General features: G+C 43.1%; 1 protein-coding gene and 1 pseudogene across 2 annotated transcripts in view; one reads left to right on the top strand and one right to left on the bottom strand.

Annotated features, from left to right (window-relative positions):
* GRIA1 (glutamate ionotropic receptor AMPA type subunit 1) overlaps nt 1-20,491 on the bottom strand; it is a 315,490-nt gene that overhangs the window by 190,886 nt on the left and 104,113 nt on the right. The gene's annotated exons all lie outside the window — the stretch shown is intronic.
* Nucleotides 5,729-5,801, top strand: LOC136377734 (small nucleolar RNA U3; annotated as a pseudogene).

The following is a 20,491-nucleotide window of genomic DNA, read 5'->3' as shown; positions in this document are numbered from 1 at the left end:
AACTATCTGGCAGTATTTTTAAAAACTGAACATTCTCACAACACTCCTGGGTTTATCTCCAACAGAAATATGTGCAGGTGTGCACCGAGAGACATACACAAGAATATTATAGTCTTATTATTCCACAGTGTAAACAGATCGAATGTCCATCAACAGTAGAATTATGGAGGGAAGAATTGGGACACAGTCATCCGATTGAATCCTGCGCAGAAATGAAAAGAAGCAAACTATACCTGTCTGTAATAACACGGATGAATTCTGTAGGTATGCTATTGGGCAAAGGAAAGCGGATACACACACAGAATCATACTGGATGACCCCCTTTATATGTATATAAATTTCAAAAGTAGGCAAAATTAAGCTTTTAACATTGAGGCATGCATGCTTAGGTAGCTGATGTGTAAAGAAAAACAAATCTTGTTATAACAGTCAGATTCCCTTTGGTGTGAGAGTACGTTGTGCTGAGAAAGGACAGAGGGGCTCCTGGGAGAAGGGTGGGGAGGGCTGCTGACATTATACTTCTTGACCTAAGTGGTTGTTACTGGGGTGTTACTTATGTGACACATTACTGAGCTAAATAGTTTTGCTTTGAGTTATGTATGTTAGACTGTACTATTTATTATGAAAGGTAAAATGAGAGAGAAGCCAGAAACCCAGATTTTTCAGGTGAAATTCCCGGATTTTAAGATGTTAGCAACAGATTTTTAAAAATTTAGGAAATCTGTGGGTCACACCCAATTCTTCTGCAAGCTGCCATTTTGTAACCTCTGAAGGTTACTCGGGCGCTTGAGTAGAAGTTACAGGCACTGGGCTTGCTCCTGTTCTGTTGCAAGAGCCTGAGAAAGTTAGGGGCCACCAACTTAAGCTGCAGGTAGATAACTAGAACCATACTATAGTCACAAGTAAAGTTCTATTTCTCTCAGCCCCTTCTTCTCTCTCTCCTGTTCCCTTTCATCACTCATTTTCTCTCGCTCTCTCTCTCTCTCTCTCCCCCCCATTGGTAGCAGATTCCTGAAGTTAAGCTCTAAAGAGAAATTAAAAACGTGTTTCTGATGTGTCCATGCATGATAACAATATCACAAATGAAATAGGACTCATTCTGAGGCTTCCAAGACTTCCTGGAGGTTATAAACCAGATGAGAATAAAATATAGTAATAGCATGACTATTTATGGAGAGCTTACTATGTTTCCAACCCTTTTCTAAACTCTTTGTGTACCACTTAATTCATCATACCATTTAAACATTCCTGTGATGTGGGAATTTTTGGACTTGTCTTTAGAGGGAGAAGGTTGAGGCTCAGAGAAGCTAGGTCCCATGGGCAAGAGCACAGCTAGCCAGTGGCAATTGACAGAGACTAGACTCTTATTCATGCCTGTCTGTTACTATTTCACAATACATGTGAGGCTGCTAGTCCTGATGTTAGATATGCACACATCTATCTAGGATATGTTAGCTTTTATAGATCAAAGAGGTATTTGCATATTCAACAGGAAATTGAGCTCCAGCTGCTTAAACCATCACTACCTTGAGCACTCAATAAATACAGGTAATTATGACAATCTGTTCATCCTCCCAGTTTCCCTGAGATACATGCTACAAGCTCAGTATAATTAAATAAAGCCCAGACCAATATCCCTGACAGTTCTCCAGCCTGAACACGAAGGGCACAGAGGGACAGAGAGGAAAAGATTTGTATCAGTCACGGACTAAAAAGCCATGATTGCTACACAGCTAACGACAATACTGCTCAAATAGTGTGTGTTTGAGAAATTCTGAAAATTAAATTGGCCATTGAAGGGACCACTAGAGAATAGCTGGTGTCACTCCTCCATCATAGGACATGGGGGCTCAGAAGCATGGTGGTAAAGAGTCTCACTCTGCAGATGACCACCAGCTAAAAATGATGGCTGGACCTTGGACAAGTCACTTCCACTCTCTGGGGCTTGTTGTCTGTCAACTGGGAATGTTAGAGTAGACATTGTTTTGTAAAAGGAATTGAAGCCATGCAGTCTCTCCTTCCAAATAAGTCTTAATGGCTGTGACAATATAGGGCAGATGATAATGGAGGGCATGGTTAAAGGAGGACAGGAGAGGGCAATGTTGTCTCATGGCTCCTCCTTTCCCCTCTGAATAGCCCTAGCTCAGGGGTCAGGAACCTATGGCTCGCGAACCAGATGTGGCTCTTTTGATGGCTGCATCTGGCTCACAGACAGATCTTTAAAGAAAAAAAAAAACGTTAAAAATGTAAAACATTCTCATGTATTACAATCCATTTATTTCCTACCGCTCATGTTCATGGTTGCGGGTGGCTGGAGCCAATCACAGCTGTCCTCCGGGACAATACCAAATTTTTATTGGATAATGCGTAATGTACATGGGTTGTTGTATGGCTCTCACGGAATTACATTTTAAAATATGTGGCGTTCATGGCTCTCTCAGCCAGAAAGTTTCCCGACCCCTGTCCTAGAGGCAGTTTTTGGACCAATACCTGGGATATAGTAGGTTCACAATGAATATTTAAAGAATAAACTGTGAGATCCATGTTTCTGTGGAACATAATTAAAAACAACCTGAAGTAGGGACTCTCTGAGGTCCCTTCCAACTCAAAAACTCCAGTCATCGAAGGGACTTGCCTGAGAGCATACTGTGAACAAGGTCGGGGCAGAGCTGGAGGGCAAACTGGTTCTTCCATCTGACCTTCCCGGGTCCTAGGACTTGTTCTCTGGCCTCTTTAGGCCATGTGCACATTTACTTCTGAGCTCTTCAGATCGAGGCCTCAGTTCTCTGGAGTTATATAGAGAGGCATTCTCTGCTTAACCTTTCATATTTTTTAAAACTGTGGTTTGATCTTCACCTTTGCCTTAGACATGTACCCTGATTACAGAGAACACACACACATGACAGTGAATAAAACTTAATCCCAAGTCCTTCATGTCCCCATGAAAGGTCAAGAACCAAGGAGGCCTTTATCTTTCACAGTAGAATTTGGAAATAGCACAGCTGGGAAATATATACACGTCATTTCCAGTATGGGATCAGTGTGAAGAGTGTGGGCTCCAGCGCGCTCTTCTAAAAATAAAGAGTGAAAAAAAAATAGGCATGGACTAGATTGGTTCAATAGTCAACTCAATAGCTTGGCTATTACTCATTGGCCATAGGACCCTCAGGCTTCAGGTTTATCAGCATCCCTTACCCCTTGGAGATGTAGAGGGGAAAGTGGGTGAAGTAAAGTGATTAATACACAGCCTGGCACCCAGGACATGCTCAGTGTTAGGTGTTATAATCATTGGGACCACCTGGCTGATGAAAATATTCTCTTGATAATATCTCTCCTGAATGGTTTTCTGCTTGGAAACTTCTAGTAACAGAGAACACATTACCTCCAAGAAAACCAGCTTCATCCTCAAGCATCCAATCAACTCAGATGTCTACCTTCTTCATGAGACAAGGGAGCCCCAGAAGGCCAAGAGGAGAATGTTCCAGGTGGGATCTCAGGGGTGATGTAACTTTGATGGTTAAAACTGTAGTTAAACTTGAAATAGACAGGAGGCTATTTCAAGTTCCAGGTTGCTCGGGTTGACAATCTCTGTGCAAAGCTCACCTAACCCCAATTCCTAGGCTGTGAGATATAAGGAGACTCTGAAATAAATTTTAGCAGCAAGCTTCCAAGGTGGCGGCTATCTATCCGCTACCTTTCCCACCAGCCCCTAGCCTGGCAAGGAACAGACAGATCCTTCTTTTGTTTGGTCCCCTCAGGATGTTCAATTTTCAGAGATTTGAGACCACATTTTCTAGAAACGCGGGCTCCTTGGGTAACTGATGTGAAATTCCCTATGCTCCTTTGACCTTCACTGGTGAAAAACCTGGAGGACAATTGACATCTTTTTTCTAAGGAAATTTTGGATCAGAGAGCATGTCTCTGGCCTCCTGTTTATAAACCTAACCCTACAATCTGGAGAGGTCATCCATTACCAAACAGGCTCGCACTACAGGTCGCCTGTGACTGGCCCTATTTGTCATTCAAGGTGCTCAGTCCCCCTGCCAACCTTATCTCTCTGTGCAGGCGCTTTAGTCCAGCTAGTGGCAGTCTCGGTTTGCCCGATGAGTCCACATGCCCCGAGCCTTTGTCTGCGCTGTTTCTCAGGCGTCGTCCACCCTCCCACTCCTTTGTCTCTTTCATTTACTTCAGAGTTCCACTTTCTCTGGACCACCTCTAGCTCTCTATGATCTTGACCCTTCCTGAGCGCCCAGAATCCATCCCTACATTATAGATCCAGTCACTTTAGTTTTCTGAATTGCTATCAGGCCTGCACCACTTAAATAATTTCATCAGTATTATCCATTTTTCATCTGCAAGATTACGGTCTTTTAGGATAAGTGTTGTGATTTACACTTCTTTCATGCTTTCTTAAAGTGCCTAGCCTAGTAGCTATTCAGGATATATATATATATATATATATATATATATATATATATATATATATATATATATATAAGCCTCTTGGTCTTCAGGGGCTCCCTTGTCTCATGAAGAAGGTAGATATATATATTATATATATATATATAATATATATATATATATAATTTTTTTTTTCCTGGACAAAATAATCTACTTGAAGTGATCAAAAGTATTAATTTAGGATTAACAACAGACTCCAAGTCAGCCAGAAAGGAAGAAAATTATATACACTCAATGCCCCGTGATGACACCTATGCTGTTTAATGCTAGTCACCATGGCTTGACCTTCAATTCTGGTTGAGTATCAAAGGACAGGTAGTAAACTTCAGACCACATCATGAACTCGGGGTACAGTAAATATTTACTAAAGGAAGGGAAGGAGAAAAGATTTTGTGAGGAGAAAATGCAGATCCAAATGCAGTGACGGGAAACTGATAAATGCAGTAGGTTATTGGACTCAATTCTCCTTGACGCTGTCCTGGGATCTCAGCTTGTCACTCAGCTCTGTTGCATGGCATCCAAAGCTCTCCATATTATAAGCATAAACTGCTCTATCAGTCTTATTTCTCATATATTTTTAAAAAATTATTGATTGATTTTGAGAGAGAGAAAGAGTTGTTGTTCTACTTATGTATTCACTGGCTGATTCTTGTACATGCGCAGACCAGGGATTGAACCTGTAACCTTGTACTGGGGCAATGTTCTAATCAGCTGAGCTACCCGGCCAGGGCTATCATACTCTACAAAATTTGCCCCTATGTTCCTACAAATGGACTGTTTGGTGTTCTTGGAAATATATTTTTAGGTTCCTGCTGTTTGTTTTTTTTCCTTTCCTCTAAGATGGACTAAATTGAACCCATAATGTAAACCCCAGCTACCTCCTCTCTGAAACCATCTGAATCAAATGAAAGATTTCAGCCCCAACAGGTTATAGTCTCTTATCCCTGAATTCTCCTTCCTCCAAGTAGTTTGACTTTCCCTCTTTGACAGGACTTGACAGACTTTGTCTCACAGATATAAAATCTGTGATCGGTTACCTCCATGTCAATCTCAAGGTCTTCTTCTAAACTGTCTGAGGGCAGGAGTGGTCTTATATCTGTCTTGATGTTTCCTATAGCACTTAGATATAGCAAAACTTGCTTGATAGTGGGTAATAATAGTGTTAACATTTTAAGAACACTTGTATGTGCTAGGTCCCATGTCTGATCTCACTGAATATTCACAATGACCTTCCTCAGCAAAATCTCTTAGTATTATTACTATTATTAAGACTATACTTTCAGGGATCATTTCTATAGTTTGTTATTATTATTATTCAATTGAGGGAAGGGAGGCTCAGAGAATTTAAGTAGCTTGTCTAAAGCCCCACCCCTATGAAATGGAGGAACTAGAATATGAACCCTGGCAGTATGACTATAGAGTTTGAGTTCTTGAAAAAGATTTGGTGACCCCCCCCACCCCAGATCACAAGCCTAGAGAGAACACACTCTCAAGAATAGCAGAAGGGGGTGCAGGATCCCTGGCACAGACCTCCGGTGACCCTGCCTCTTGAGAGCCTTGGTAACCAATTCATATTCAGGTATTCCTTGATCATCCTACGTGCTGAAACATGCTTGCAAAGGCGAAGAGGAGATGTGAGTTCTTTTTTTTTTAAAATTATTTTTATTTATTTATTCATTTTAGAGGAGAGAGAGAGAGAGAAGGGGGGAGGAGCAGGAAGCTTCAACTCCCATATGTGCCTTGACCGGGCAAGCCCAGGGTTTTGAACCAACAACCTCAGCATTCCAGGTCAACGCTTTTATCCACTGCGCCACCACAGGTCAGGCGAGATGTGAGTTCTAAGGACCAAATTTCTCCTGACTAAAGCTTCCCTTCAGAACAGGGCTTAAGGCTCTGCTGAGCTGAAAATTTCAAATCCATCGCCCTCCTGCAGAGCGAACCCTTCAAAGGACCTTAAAGAAGCATTCCTGCTGGTATTTGCTGGCTCTCTCTGCCCCCTTCCTAGGAGATAGCCGAGTGTGCAGAGTACCACCAGGGAGTGGGGGGGGGGGCAAGGAGACCGGGGAGGTCAGAGGGTCCCCTTTGTCAGGGGCAGAGAGACCTGCCTTCACTTCTAGCCTGGCCCACCGGCCCGAGTGACAGCTAAGCAGTACCTGGCTTTCCCAGGTAGGACCAGGTTGAGAAGCCACATGTGTGTTTTCATAAAACAGCTTGTTAAACTGGCAAAGAGCAGTGCACACAGAACCCGCTTTCCTGGGAAAGCGAGGGGGAAAGGAGCTGTGTGATAGACTCCTGAAAGGGAAGTGCACCTTAATGTGCTTTTCATTTGACCGTTTTCAGACCCGTTCAGATAGAATAAATAGATGCAAACCAGTTATACTCGGTGTGCTTAAAAGACTCCCCCCTGCCCTTTCCTTGGTCTAAATTATAAATTATGCCCAGCCTTTTCTGGGATGCTGTGATGGCTGTGTCTAAATTGGTCGCTCAGGCCACTAGACCTCACATTCAAACTGTGAGAATGACACCGCGTGGCACTCTGTAAGGTGTTGGCCTGTTTTCTGGTTGCTCTGTAGACGTTTACTTTCCTGAGATGCTTACTGGCCCTTTGGGGGAGCCCGATGCATTTGTCAGCTCTCATAGAACATGGTCAACATTTGGAAATGATTTAACACATGTTTAAAATTAATAAGTTAGCCAAACAAGTATTTAGTGTTCAAAATTTTATGTTTCTAGCACTTTGTGCCTCACACTTTGTTAGGTAGTAAGGAGATCAAGAAGTATAAGACAAAGAATATAAGTATATTATCTAAATCACATCTTACTTTCAAGTAGAGGTTTATGATTAAAAAACGTTTCTCAATTTGAGCAACAAAATCAATGAAGTTGCATCGGATTATAATCCAAAGAATAAAAAAGTTCATAAACCCATATTGATATAATTAAATGATTGAATAGGTAAATAAATGGGGGGAGGGGATAGACACATCCCTCAGGCAGAATTCCAAATAATTTATGTAGCTCCTTTGCCTTTAAAGAGAAAAAGACTAACTCTCCACTTTTTCAATGTAGGCTAGGCAGAGTTACTTCTTTCCAGAGAGTTAGCTAAACAAACATTTAGTGTTAGTTAGTAATAATATCATTATCGCTTCATTAATTTGGACAAATATACCATACTAATGTAAGATTTTCATTATAGAGGAAGAAAATGGGTATAGGACAGTGGTTGGCAAACTCATTAGTCAACAGAGCTTCAAATATCAACAGTACAATGATTGAAATTTCTTTTGAGAGCCAAATTTTTTTAACTTAAACTATATAGGTAGGTACATTCCTTATCGAGGTAGCACCCACACATGGTATTTTGTGGAAAAGACACACTCAAGGGGCCAGAGAGCCACATGTGGCTCGCGAGCCGCGGTTTGCCTTCCACTGGATAGGATATACAGGGACTGTCTGAATATCCCCAAGACCTTTCTATAAAGCTAAACCTACAATAAAGTGTTCATTTCGAAAACGCAGTTTCACAACTTCCTGCAGATCATACTGAATATAAATGCTTGTCTCACCCATCTCCTCCCAACCCATGGAAACCCCAGCAAAGGAGCAAAAGAGGTGTGACTCTATAAAACAAAGAGAAAACGGAGATAGGACAAGAGCTGACAAAGGGAGTGAAATCTTTGGAGACCGGAAGGGTGGATGGAGGAAGGGTAACTGACTTAGCAAAGTGAAGAAAGTCAGAATGTAACTATCTGCAGAGGAAGCAGGTGGGGTCATTAAGAAGAAAGCCAGTCAGACTCCAGATCACCAGAAAGGTGTAGAAACTTGAAGCACTGGACACTCTGAGGACTGAGGTATGGGATTGGGGTGAAAACTGGCAGAAGCCTCAGAACCTCTCTCCCAGCTCATGCAGCCAGTGACCCCCTCCTCTCCAGACAAGCAGAAGACTGGGGGCTGACGGTGAAAGTGAAGTGGAGGATTCCATGCCAGGGGCAGCAGCAGAGCTGAGGGGAGGGTGCAGCCACCGGCCAGCTGTCCTCCTCGCAGACGGAACATCCTTGAGATGGCCAAGGGCCTTTAGATATGGGGGTGGGGCGGGTAGAAGGTAAAATTAACAACCCCAAAAAATAAGTCACAAGTACAATTCAGGGACCAAATATAATATATATATATATGTTATATATATGTTTAAAACACTAAACCTTTATTTGAGATATAATAAGCATGAGTTGGATGCTATAATAAAGAAATTAAAAAAATAAAACAAGAAAGAACAATTGGAAGTTAATACAAAAGATAAATACTCTGAAAATAGCTTAAATCCTAATAAATAGAATCTTGGAAGTCTAACATACAACTACCAGGAAATGAAAATGAAAGAGAAAATGAAGGGAAGGATATTACCAAATATTACATATTGAAAATCTCCTAAAACTGAAGGATCTGAGTATTCAAATTGCACAAGTTCACAGGGTGCCTAGCCTCGTGACTGACCCAAGAGTGACAAAAAGCTCCGCGCTATGCATACTATAGCCCATCTTCCTAAACTAGCGGAGCCCAAGGGACAGGAGAAGATGGTGAATTCTGGAGGGAGGGAAGTGAAGCAGCTCTCACGTGCCTTGAAGGAGCTCCCAGGGCGGTGCTGGACTTCTATTGGCCACAACAGAAAAGACAAAGGAATGGTATCTGCAAAATTTCCAGCCAAAAAATTATTCCAAGCTTGCAAACATAAAGTTTGAAGTGGCATGAAGACCATTTCAGATACACAAGATCTAAAATAGTCTATCTGTGTGTTTTTTCTTAGGAAGTGACCAAAATGAGAAAGTATACCCAGAATAAAGAGGAAGAATGAGGTGCAGAACAGGAGAGCCAACGGCAGGGAGCAGGCTGAGGTCCGACCTTGGGAGACAGCACCAGGCAGGGCTGGAGCGGAAAGGATGAGACCTCCACAGGGAGGTCCCCAGGGGGAAACAGTGCAACCAAGGACTTCCTTGTATGTGTAATTGTAACTGGGGAGAGTTCTGTGGTTTGCTTAGGAAGCTTGGGTTTGAATCAGTGATAAAATGCATAGAACAAAATAAGCAACCCCAACAAATCAAACGGCATAAACGTACCAACAAAGCAAGAAAACAAAAACGTTTCAGAGTATCCAATTTGTCTCACTTGTAAAGGGATTTACCTAGTCTTAACAATGAATGTTGATGTAACAAAACAGGACGCTGGGAATATGGGAAGAGGGGGAGTAAGGATGAATGGGTGTGAGCTCAATCCTCATCTGCCATAGTAGCGATTCAACAGATAGCATCTAAAATTGGAAAGTCAGGAATAGGCAGTATTACGAGATAGGAAGGTAAAATAGGAGAAGAAACCGCTGAAAGGGCTAAGAGTGACTGCCTTCAAGAATTGGAGATCGGATAGAAAGGGACGAGGGAAAGGAATGGTGCATTTTGTTGTAAGACTTGGAAAACCATTTGGTTTTTACAAATAGTACGCATACATTATTTAGGGTTAAAGAGAAACTTAAAAATGTTTTCACCCTACCAACTAATGACTGAAAGAATGAATAATCAACTTTCTCCATTCTACAGAAGAGGAAACTGAAGGTGGAAGAGGTAGAGTGACATAGAATCACAAAGAGACAGTGGCACAGCCAAGCCTACGTGGGTCTCCTGACTCAGCAGCCAGAGCCCCCGGGAGACGGGGAAGGGGAAGTGGTAGAACTTTCTATGCTGACAGGCCCCTGGGCAGGGATCAGTGGACGCTAGAGTCATCTGCTAGTTCCAGGGACACTCTTTGACCCTTAATCATTTTCAATGCATTCTGAAAAACAACAGGGCACGGCTTGGATAGGTCATGGATTACAGCCTCTTGCTATGAAAGAGCCAATTTGTAAAATCATCTTTCATCAGCTCTTTAGGCCTCAATGCCGGATTCCTCCTGGCCCCTTCTGGATACCACATGCTTTGATAATACAATTGCCTTTGATTGGACTAAGAAACATGAAGGCAGGAAAGAAAGGATAAAGCCCTAGATGTTTTTGCCATTTTTTTTTTTTTTTTGTATTTTTCTGAAGCTGGAAACGGGGAGAGACAGACAGACTCCCGCATGCACCCGACCGGGATCCACCTGGCACGCCCACCAGGGGTGATGCTCTGCCCCTCCGGGGCGTTGCTCCGTTGTGACCAGAGCCACTCTAGTGCCTGGGGCAGAGGCCAAGGAGCCATCCCCAGCGCCCAGGCCATCTTTGCTCCAATGGAGCCTCGGCTGCGGGAGGGGAAGAGAGAGACAGAGAGGAAGGAGAGGGGGAGGGGTGGAGAAGCAGATGGGCGCTTCTCCTGTGTGCCCTGGCCAGGAATCAAACCCGGGACCTCTGCACGCCAGGCTGATGCTCTACCACTGAGCCAACCGGCCAGGGCCTGCTTTTGCCTTTTTAAACCAGTCATTTGCTTTCCTTTCCCTCCCAGGAAAGGGGAGAGCCCACCTCTTTCTCTGCCTGATACAGGTAAAGCAGGCTTTCCTAATACCTCCTCTGTCTTGTGAGATGCATACTGGCTTAGGCCTTTGCTTTTATGTTGCAACCACAAAAGATTGTTCTGTTTTCTTAGTTTGTATTTAATAATCTGGCCTACTTTCTGCCCTGTGTGGGATTCTTGTTGTGGGTTCCTGGTGTGACGCAGTCCTGAGCTCTTTAGATGCCTTCCTTTCTTCCTCAAATAATAGTGTATTTCTCAAACTCATCTGACTCCCTCCTACATCATCACTCCTTCATTTATTCATTCATTTGCACGTTATTTCTGTTGAATGCCTGTTTTTTGTGCTCGACAGTAAAACGGGATCTCAGAATTCAGCAGCAAACAAAGTGGATGACACCTCTGTTTTCCTGGGGCTCACAGTCGAGTGGAAAAAGTCTACACGCGATAAATAATTATTGCATATGTGTGACCTCGAGTTCCTCAGGGAAAGTTGGGGTACTGTAAATGAGGATCTGACCTAATTGGGGTGGTGGCTCTTGGTCAGGATGGTTGCGTGGTGCTCAATGGGATTCCTTGAACAGTGTGAGTGATGAATTTGTGCTCAATAAACATTGTCCATTTTCTTGGTGAATATCCTTGGCATGGTATTGAAAAGATCAAAGCAAGCCCTGGCCAGATAGCTCAGTTGGTTCGAGTGTCAACCCGAGCACAGAGGTTGCTGGTTCCATCCCCAATCAGGGCACATAGAGGAACAGATCAATGTTCCTGTCTTTCTCTCCCTTTCCCTTCCTCTCTCTCTAAAATAAATAATAAAAAAAATTTAAAACAATATGTTTTATTTTAAAAAAAGTTCAAAGCAGTCTACAATTTAAGTTCATTATTATCGTGCCCAAAGGAAATGCAATAAAAAAGTCAGAAAAAAATATTCCTGGTATAAAGTTGGGCTTCAGCTGTACCTGGGAAAATTATGGGGAGGATCTTGTGGAGACAAAGAGGCTGGAGCTGATTTCTCTACTTATCCTTTGCCCTCTTCCAGTCCATTCTGAAAAGCAATTTGAAATTGCGTACCTCTGCAACGGCTCCTGAGTAACGGGGACTGGGTCATGATGTAACCAAATCTTTGGACATCAAGTACAGCAACCATAAAATACAAATCCACATTGGCAGTGCTTTCAATTAACACAAATAACATCTCGTTCAAGGGTACAAAACTTAGACCTTTTCACACTTTCACAAATATTCTTCTCAACTTTGAAAGGGTGAGGGGAAAAAGTAACACAAACAAAAAGGGTGTTCTTCTAACAAGTACTCTATACATCCTAAATGGGAAGAAACATTTATAGACACCGGGAGCTAAAAAATAAAATAGCTTAGAGACTTGCAAACACGGGTTTACTGCTTCTACTATAACTTGGTATAGATAACAGTTCTCAAGAAGTGAAATAAGAATGCTCTTATTTGACAAAATCAAAACTTTTTTTTAAAGAAAACATGGGCCCTGGTTGGTTGGCTCAGTGGTGGAGTGTCATCGGCCTAGCGGGTGGAAGTCTTGGGTTTGATTTTCAGTCAGGGCACACAGGAGAAGCGACCATCTGCTTCTCTACCCCTCCTTCTCTCTCTTTCTTTCTCCTCTGTCTCTCTCTTCCCTTCCTGCAGCCATGGCTCAAAGGGTTTGAGCAAGTTGGGTCCAGATGCTGAGGATGTCTCCATGGCCCTGACTTAGGCGCTAAAATAGCTTGGTTGCTGAGTAATGGAGTAGCAGTCCTAGACGGACAGAGCATCTCCCAGTAGGGGGTTTGCCTGGTGGATCTTGAGGTGCATGCAGGAGTCTATCTCTGCCTCCTTGCCTTACACTTAATAAAAAAAGAAAAGAAAATATGGATTATAGTAAAAATTTCTTTAAAATTACCATTTTTACAAAGATTTTTTAATTGGAAAATTAGAATAGTAGTCCAGTAGGAAGAGGGTCTTCCAAACACTGAAGGAAGGATACAGATACACACACACACACACACACACACACACACACTCATATCTCAGTGCCTTTTTGAGGTTGGTTATTTTAGCAGTTTGTCATTGTCACTCTTAGGACTTTGTATGTCTTTATCAATCTCAACTTTCCCATTCTATCCGACCTTGAAAACCTCTTTACAACCTGAGAAGTTGACTTTTCCCGGAAACTGTTGTTTCCATATTTGCACCTCTCCACCCTCTGAGCCCTCCCTTCGCGTTTCGCAGAGCAGTATGATAAAGCGGGCCGTGAGGCAGCGTTTCCTCAAAGGCCTCACTATCTCCTCCTAATGTCCTTTCCTCAAACTCATGCTATTTGGGGCCCCTTTTAAGGAAGCTGTTGTTCAGGACTCACAATGTTAACAAATTATTTTTATTTTAATGATACCTAAAAAGGGACACACATTAAAGCAGGGATCAGCTCTGCTTACAGCTCTCTTAGAATTAGAAAACCCAAGAAAATTCACGGATGAGACAGAAAACACAGTTATATAACCGACGCATGTTGAATTACCAGCATTCATTTACTTTGAATAACAATGGCATGTGCTGACTCCAGAATGCTGGCTGTGACACCGCCGTGGCTCTGTGCCATCTGACAGTACGAGACCGGGTTCCATCTGGCAAGCACCTCCGCCGGACAGCCTTCAGCCAGCACTATTGGACCGTGCGTCATTTCTGTGCTAATGTCACAGTAACAGCAAGGGTCCTGAACTGTGACAGTACTCATTTACAAAACGGTCATTCCAAGATATGCTGCTTATTTTTTTTTATGACGCTCAAAATAAAAATACCGAGTCAAATAAACAAACACGCATACCTTGGAGTACTCAGATCCCTGAGAAAAAACTGCTGGGTGACCGACTTCAGCCTGAGCTGCTTTCTCATTACATTTCTGCTCAATGCTGTCAAATCGGCAAAGCAAATAGGGGGACTATTTGGTCTAGTTTTTAAAGTGAAAACTCTTCTCAGCATCTTTAATTAAAATGAAAGGTACCCATCAGAGGCTTTGAGAAGTACAAATTAATTCACATTTCAAGGGATGCAGGGACCCCTTTGGGCTCCTCCACTTGAGTGGTTTGGAATTGATGCATCTCACAAAATGGATGTTTTTCCTCTTTTTTTTTTTTTTTTTCCTGGAGGGATTATATGTAATGCTTTAAATTTCTATACCATCTTTCCCCTTGGCAGTACAAAGTGCTTCATAAACTTCATATTAGTGATATTAACACACTCATGAGACTAAATAGATGGTAGGCAACATGTTCTCCAGCTTATAAACAAATGAACAAGCTCAAAGACAGGAATAGGATTTATTTCTTTTTTTTTTTTTTTGTATTTTTCCGAAGCTGGAAACAGGGAGAGACAGTTAGACAGACTCCCGCATGCGCCTGACCGGGATCCACCCGGCACGCCCATCAGGGGGTGACGCTCTGCCCACCAGGGGGCGATGCTCTGCCCCTCCGGGGTGTTGCTCTGTTGCGACCAGAGCCACTCTAGCGCCTGGGGCAGAGGCCAAGGAGCCATCCCCAGCGCCCGGGCCATCTTTGCTCCAGTGGAGCCTCGCTGCAGGAGGGGAAGAGAGAGACAGAGAGGAAGGAGAGGGGGAGGAGTGGAGAAGCAGATGGGTGCTTCTCCTGTGTGCCCTGGCCGGGTATCGAACCCGGGACCCCTTGCACGCCAGGCCGACGCTCTACCACTGAGCCAACCGGCCAGGGCCGTAATAGGATTTATTTCTAAGATACTTTGGTTAGCTTCTCTTCACCCCCCCCAACCCCTCCCCCGAGAGCACTGTAAGAATTGGGGCTGTTTAGTGGAGTGACTGCCCTGGGGGGAGAGGGTAGCCAGAAGAGGGTTTAGGGGTGACAAATGATGATGCACAGAGACTTGACTGGGGGTGTGTGTGTGTTAAAAACACACAATATGGAGTGCGTAGATGTGTTTAGAATTGGACACTTGAAACCTGTATAATTATGTTGACCAGTGTGACCCCAACACATTCAATTAAAAAAAATAACACTGTTTTCTTTCATTTCTTTATTTGTTTATGTTTTCACCCAAGGGATGTACATTAAGAGCAATGTTCCATGCATTGTGCTAGGAGTCACGAAGTTAGTAAAGCCAAGACAAGGTGTGTATGGTGGCTTGAAGAGCTAATAATAAAAAAGAATGAAAAGGAAAACGTGCACACAAAAGCTGAAAGGTGATTTTAAAAATTATTTAATACAAATAAAAATATCTGAAAATCTGTCCCAGGAGATGGATAGGGAGATATATATATATATTTTTTTTAGTGAGGAGGGGAGGCAGAGACACTCCCTCATGTGCTCCGACTGGGATCCACCCGGCATGCCCACTAGGGGGCGATGCTCTGCCTGTCTGGGGCCTCTAGGAATTTTGATAAAGAACGCATTCTGGAAGGTTGATGGCCAAGGAAGAGTTGGGACAGGGACGGTGATGATTCAGGACACAGATATTGATATGAGGATTATACTTTTGGGGCAGATGTTGAAGAAACTGTTCTAGGCAAGAGAAACAGCACATACACTGGCTGGGAGACATCAGATAAGAATGGAGACAGTGCATGAGCCATACAAACAGTCTAATATAGGTTAGTATTAAGTCAGAACTTTCTGTTCACCATAGATTATGCCCAAAGTGTTATATACTTATCTGACTAATTCTTAACACTTTGACCCAATTAAAAGAAAAATGCGGGTGCAAAATGATTAAGTAATCTGTCCTGGGTCACAAAGGTAGAAAGTGGAGGAAACCAGATAAACATGGGCCGTTTGGCTCTAAAGGCCCTGCTCTCAAATGTTATGTCATGTGATTTCTCAACCGTGGAAGATGACAGCTAACAGATGAGTTAGTGCTGTATCACCGAAGTCCTTGATGGTGGCGGGGGCGGTGGTGTTGGGCTTTACCGTGTAGGGAGTGGAAAACAACTGATGATTTTTTGGAGTAGGGAAGTAACATGAAAAAAACAACAGTGCTTTAGAAAGAAGAACTTGGCAATGGGTGTGTAGGATGAGCCAGAAGGACAGACAGAGGGAGTTTGAAATTTGATTCCTTCAGATATTGGGGCTTGGAGGAGATAACATTGCTTCCCAGTGTTTCCAACACAGCTTCTCCATAATTCCCCAGCCTTGTCGCATACCACCCTCTCTCTGCCTTTGTCCTCTGTCCCTGTCCAAATCTCCAGACCGGCCTACTTTCACTGTGCTGGCAGGAGTGATGCTCCCTTCCATCAAAGAATATTTGTTTGTGTTGTTCCAGTTGGGAGAAAAGACTTTTTCTATTTTTGATACCTGAATTCTTCCTACTTGTCCTTCCAAAATGTCGTTAAAATTGTAACTTCTTGTGAGACGTCTTTCCTGGCACTTCTACGATGTCAGATGCCTTGTTGAGGCCCTTGCAGCTCCGTGCCCCCTCTCCTTTGTGACATCTGCCACAGGAACAATTATCTGTTATTTCTGTGATCTTTTTTTTTTATATTAATAGATGATTCTGTCTACTAGAATATATGCTCCTTGAGGGTGGGAGGCATGTCTGCTTTGCTCATTGTTGCATTCCCAGAACCTCCTGGACTGTGTATCATGCCACAGGCACTTGACATTTGTTGTGAGTTCATGAATAAGTGAATGAATGAATGGACATCCTGGCCCGGGATGCTAGTGGGAATGAGAGAAAGGTATGATGCAAGAGTTGACAAAAGGACCCAGTGACTGACTTGGAGTGGGAGAAGGGAGAAGCCAGGCAGGGAATGCCAAGTTTTAGGCAGATGCCAAGTTTATAGCTCTATGGTTTCTCAAGCCTGGCTACTAGAAAAATCAAATGACCTAGAACAGTACACTTTGCAGTTACTACTTTCCCAGGTCAGTAGCCACCTGAAATTTTGATGTAAGAGGCAAAGAATCTAAAAGAGAATGGTGAGCAATTCAGCCCAGAGCAAAACAAGCCCTCATTTAGAGAGCACTATTAGGAGAGAGAGAGAAGTTAAGTCCTGGTGGGGAAGTGTGTCTCAAGTGAATAATCAGATTTCTTGTGCTTTAAAATATCCAGTTGACGCTCAAGCCATTATAACCATGCTTTGTGGTTTTCTTTACATTTGACCGAAGCCTGATTCGTTTTATTGACCTGAGGAGATTTCGTCATGTCAATTGCCCCAAATGGAAAGCAACTCAGCATGGTGGAAAAAGCACTGATGATATCCTCTAAGGTCTCAATCAAATATCACCTTTGACACCTGGCCTCGCCTGGCCACCATGACACTGCCACTGTTCCCAAGAAGCATTAGACCTGCACTCACCCAATTCCTTCAGTGTACATTATGCATGTCTCTGTCATGGTCACATTATTCCTTCTTGCCAAGCGTCTTTTTCTTCTCTAACCTATGAGCTCTTTCAGAGTACGGACTTCATCAGATTCATATAGCTTGGGATTTAGAGCAGGGGCTCTGGAAACCTATCATCTGGATTCAAATCCTGGCTGTCCCATGGATTGACTGTAAGCTTGAGCAAGTTGCTTAATCTCTCTCTGCATTTTAGTTTCCTTATATGACAAATGAGGATAATATAGTATGTACTTAACTACTAAACAGAGTTATTATGAGGATTCTCATTTACTCATTCACCCATTCATTCATCCATCCATTCATTCATTTATAATCCATTCAGCAGTTATTTATTCAGTGGGTATTATATTCCTGGCCCTGTTCTAGGTGCTAAAAACACAATCATAAACAAAATGGCAAAGGTCCTCATTTGGAACTTACATTGCATAGGGGGTAAAAGCATTACAAGTAAACACATGAACGCTATAATTTCAGATAGCAAAACGTGTGTCAGCTGGCTTATCACTGACTCACATGACTGTGTGTGTCTCTTCCTAGCTTCACATTCAGGGACATCACATGGATAGCTTGAATCTCTGATTCAGCCATAGTAGAGGTATTTATACCTTGGGAATTGGCAAGTGTTACCAATCAACACTTACTAGATCCAGGTGGTAAGCCTGTGTCAGCACATCACTAGGTAGGAAGGCACTAACACAGGTTGATTAAAAGATAGTGCCTAAAGGGATATAACTCACTGTCAAGGAATCTTTAAAAATGTGAAACCTGAAATATTGGCATCTAGAAGTGATGAAGGGAAGAGCTGAGTAGGCAGCTTATTCTAACGAACTAAAAAGACAAAAAGCCTGATGTATTTTCCAGGAACAACAATAATAAAAGCCACTGAGGGTACAGCCTAAGGAATGAGGAGAAGAATGAGATGAAGTGAGAACAGAAAGGTAGGTCAGAGCAAGGTCACATAGAGCCTTGTAGGCAAAGTACCTGCATTTCCTCCAAGGGCAGCCAGAAGTATGTCGAGGGGTTTTCAGCAGGAGGGACAATGTAAAGGACTTAGTACGTACCTTACACTAGGAAGTGCTCAACAAATGGCACCTATTTCTGTTAATGCCTATCTTGGCCTCTCTGGAAGCTTGCACATTGTCTGACACATAGGTATCTGGTTAAAGTTTGTTGAGTCAAGAATAAATGTATGGTCACAAAGAGGGGAGGTCCCTCTCCCTCTCGGAGCCTTAGTTGCCTCATCAGAAAAATGAGTCCTTTGTAAACGATGGTCTCCCAGGCCCATTCTGATCCCTAAACTCTCCACTGTGTTACCACGGACCGTAGACTGGTTTGCTAACCCAACCTGGCAGATGTTACTACAGCCCTCAGTATTCGCCAGCAAATCTGCAATGGCACTTTGGAGTCATTTCATTCCAGAACATGACATTCCTGCCCTGTACAATTGCATAAAACATAACAGGCTTCCGATTTCTGTTCTTACATTAAGGAAGGAACGGGAGGGAGGAAGGAGAGTGAGGAAAAAAAATATGCACGCACTAACGAGGCCATAAATATTGATGTCTTCCCCGAGCCCCCCTAGAGCTCTATCAGTTTGGCAACTGGCTGATTAATAATAGATTAAACACTTTAGATTTGCTTACTCTGGGATCCATGACTTTGAATGCATCAGTTGTGAGGGAAATGGTTGAGATGAGATCCACAGATCATGCAGACTTCCAGCATAAAAATACAGTGGGAGGGGACACAAATTGGGCATGACAACCACTATTTCCACCGAGTAATATCTCATATGCTATGTGCAGAGCTTGGCATGTCTTTCCAGATGTTCATTTCAGCAGATCCCACCCACATGAATACCCCAGCGAGAGGACCGTGTTAATGCACGCCATCTGGTAATGTTATGAGTAAGCAACAAATGAGAAAGGAAGTCTTCCCGCATCTCATCCAAATACCAGCCCATGACCATGGGAATTTGGGTCAACATGGATGCAATTGAGAGGAAATAGAATGTGGGTCCATGGCTACTGTGCTAGACCAACTTGCTCTGAAATCTTATCCTATGGGGGCATGGGGACAGGTGACAGATGACAGGTGACAGTACCACAGGATCCATGGAGGCCCCACTAGATACCACTGGTGAAGAAAATATGGGCCCTTGGGGCAAACATGGGTAACTGAAAGTGCCCAGTTAAGTGCTAGTCTTTGACCAGTGAGACCATCAACAGGTCTGGACACCAAAAGGCAGTTTGGCATATTCAGAAAGATGTTGGAGAAATCACTATACCTGAATGCCTAGTTGGAAATGATCATGGAGTCTCTGTGACCCTGAATTCATCTTTTCTATGGGGCTCAGTTGCCCATCTGTTCAGTGAGGGGATAGGTGAGAGAATCACTGGTAGATCTATGAAAAAACACACATTCCTGTATTCTTTGTCATGGGTTGGATCATGTCCCCCCAAACATATGTTCATGTCCCACTACCACAGAACGTGACCTTATTTGGAAATAGGGTCCTTACAGATGTAATTAGTGAGAATGAGGTCATGCTGGAATAGGGTGCACCCTTTGTCTATTGTGACTGGTGTTCTTAGAAGAAGAGAAGACACACAGACACACAAAGGGACACTCTAGGGGACAACAGAGAGAGAGAGGATGAAGGGTAGCAGCTGCAAGCCAATGGACAGCAAGGATTCGGGGTGATGACCAGAAGCTAGTAAGAGGCAAGGAAGGATTCTTTCTCATTCACAGATTTTAGAAGGAACTTGGCCTGCTGACACTGTGATTTCAGACTTGTAGCTCCCAGGACTGTGAGGCAAAACACTTCCGGTGTTTTAAGCCACCCTGTGTATTGTGTGTACTTGGTTACAGCAGTCCTGGGGAATTAATACACCTCATTTATAAACTTACCAAAGGAAAAAGTCAGGGTAGGGGCCTGGAAACCCATAGTTATAAAAAGCTCCCTAGAGAAATCTGATGCAAACATCATCATCTACAGATACTAAATTAAGTGTCTTCCCAACTCTGGAGTTCTCTGATTCACACGGAGATCTGACTCTAGCTTTGGGCACTGGAGATCCATCATGAAAACAATGAGTTTAGGAAAAGAGATACTTGGGTGATTAGAAGGGGAGCCTTCCCTGTATCTTGTGGCAGTACGATGGAGTCATGCTGACAGAGGAATAAAAAAATA

This window comes from Saccopteryx leptura, chromosome 6, assembly GCF_036850995.1.
Source record: "Saccopteryx leptura isolate mSacLep1 chromosome 6, mSacLep1_pri_phased_curated, whole genome shotgun sequence".
NCBI lineage: Eukaryota > Metazoa > Chordata > Mammalia > Chiroptera > Emballonuridae > Saccopteryx > Saccopteryx leptura.
The sequence above is the reverse complement of the archived record's forward strand: the minus strand, read 5'-3'. Positions and strand labels throughout refer to the sequence as shown.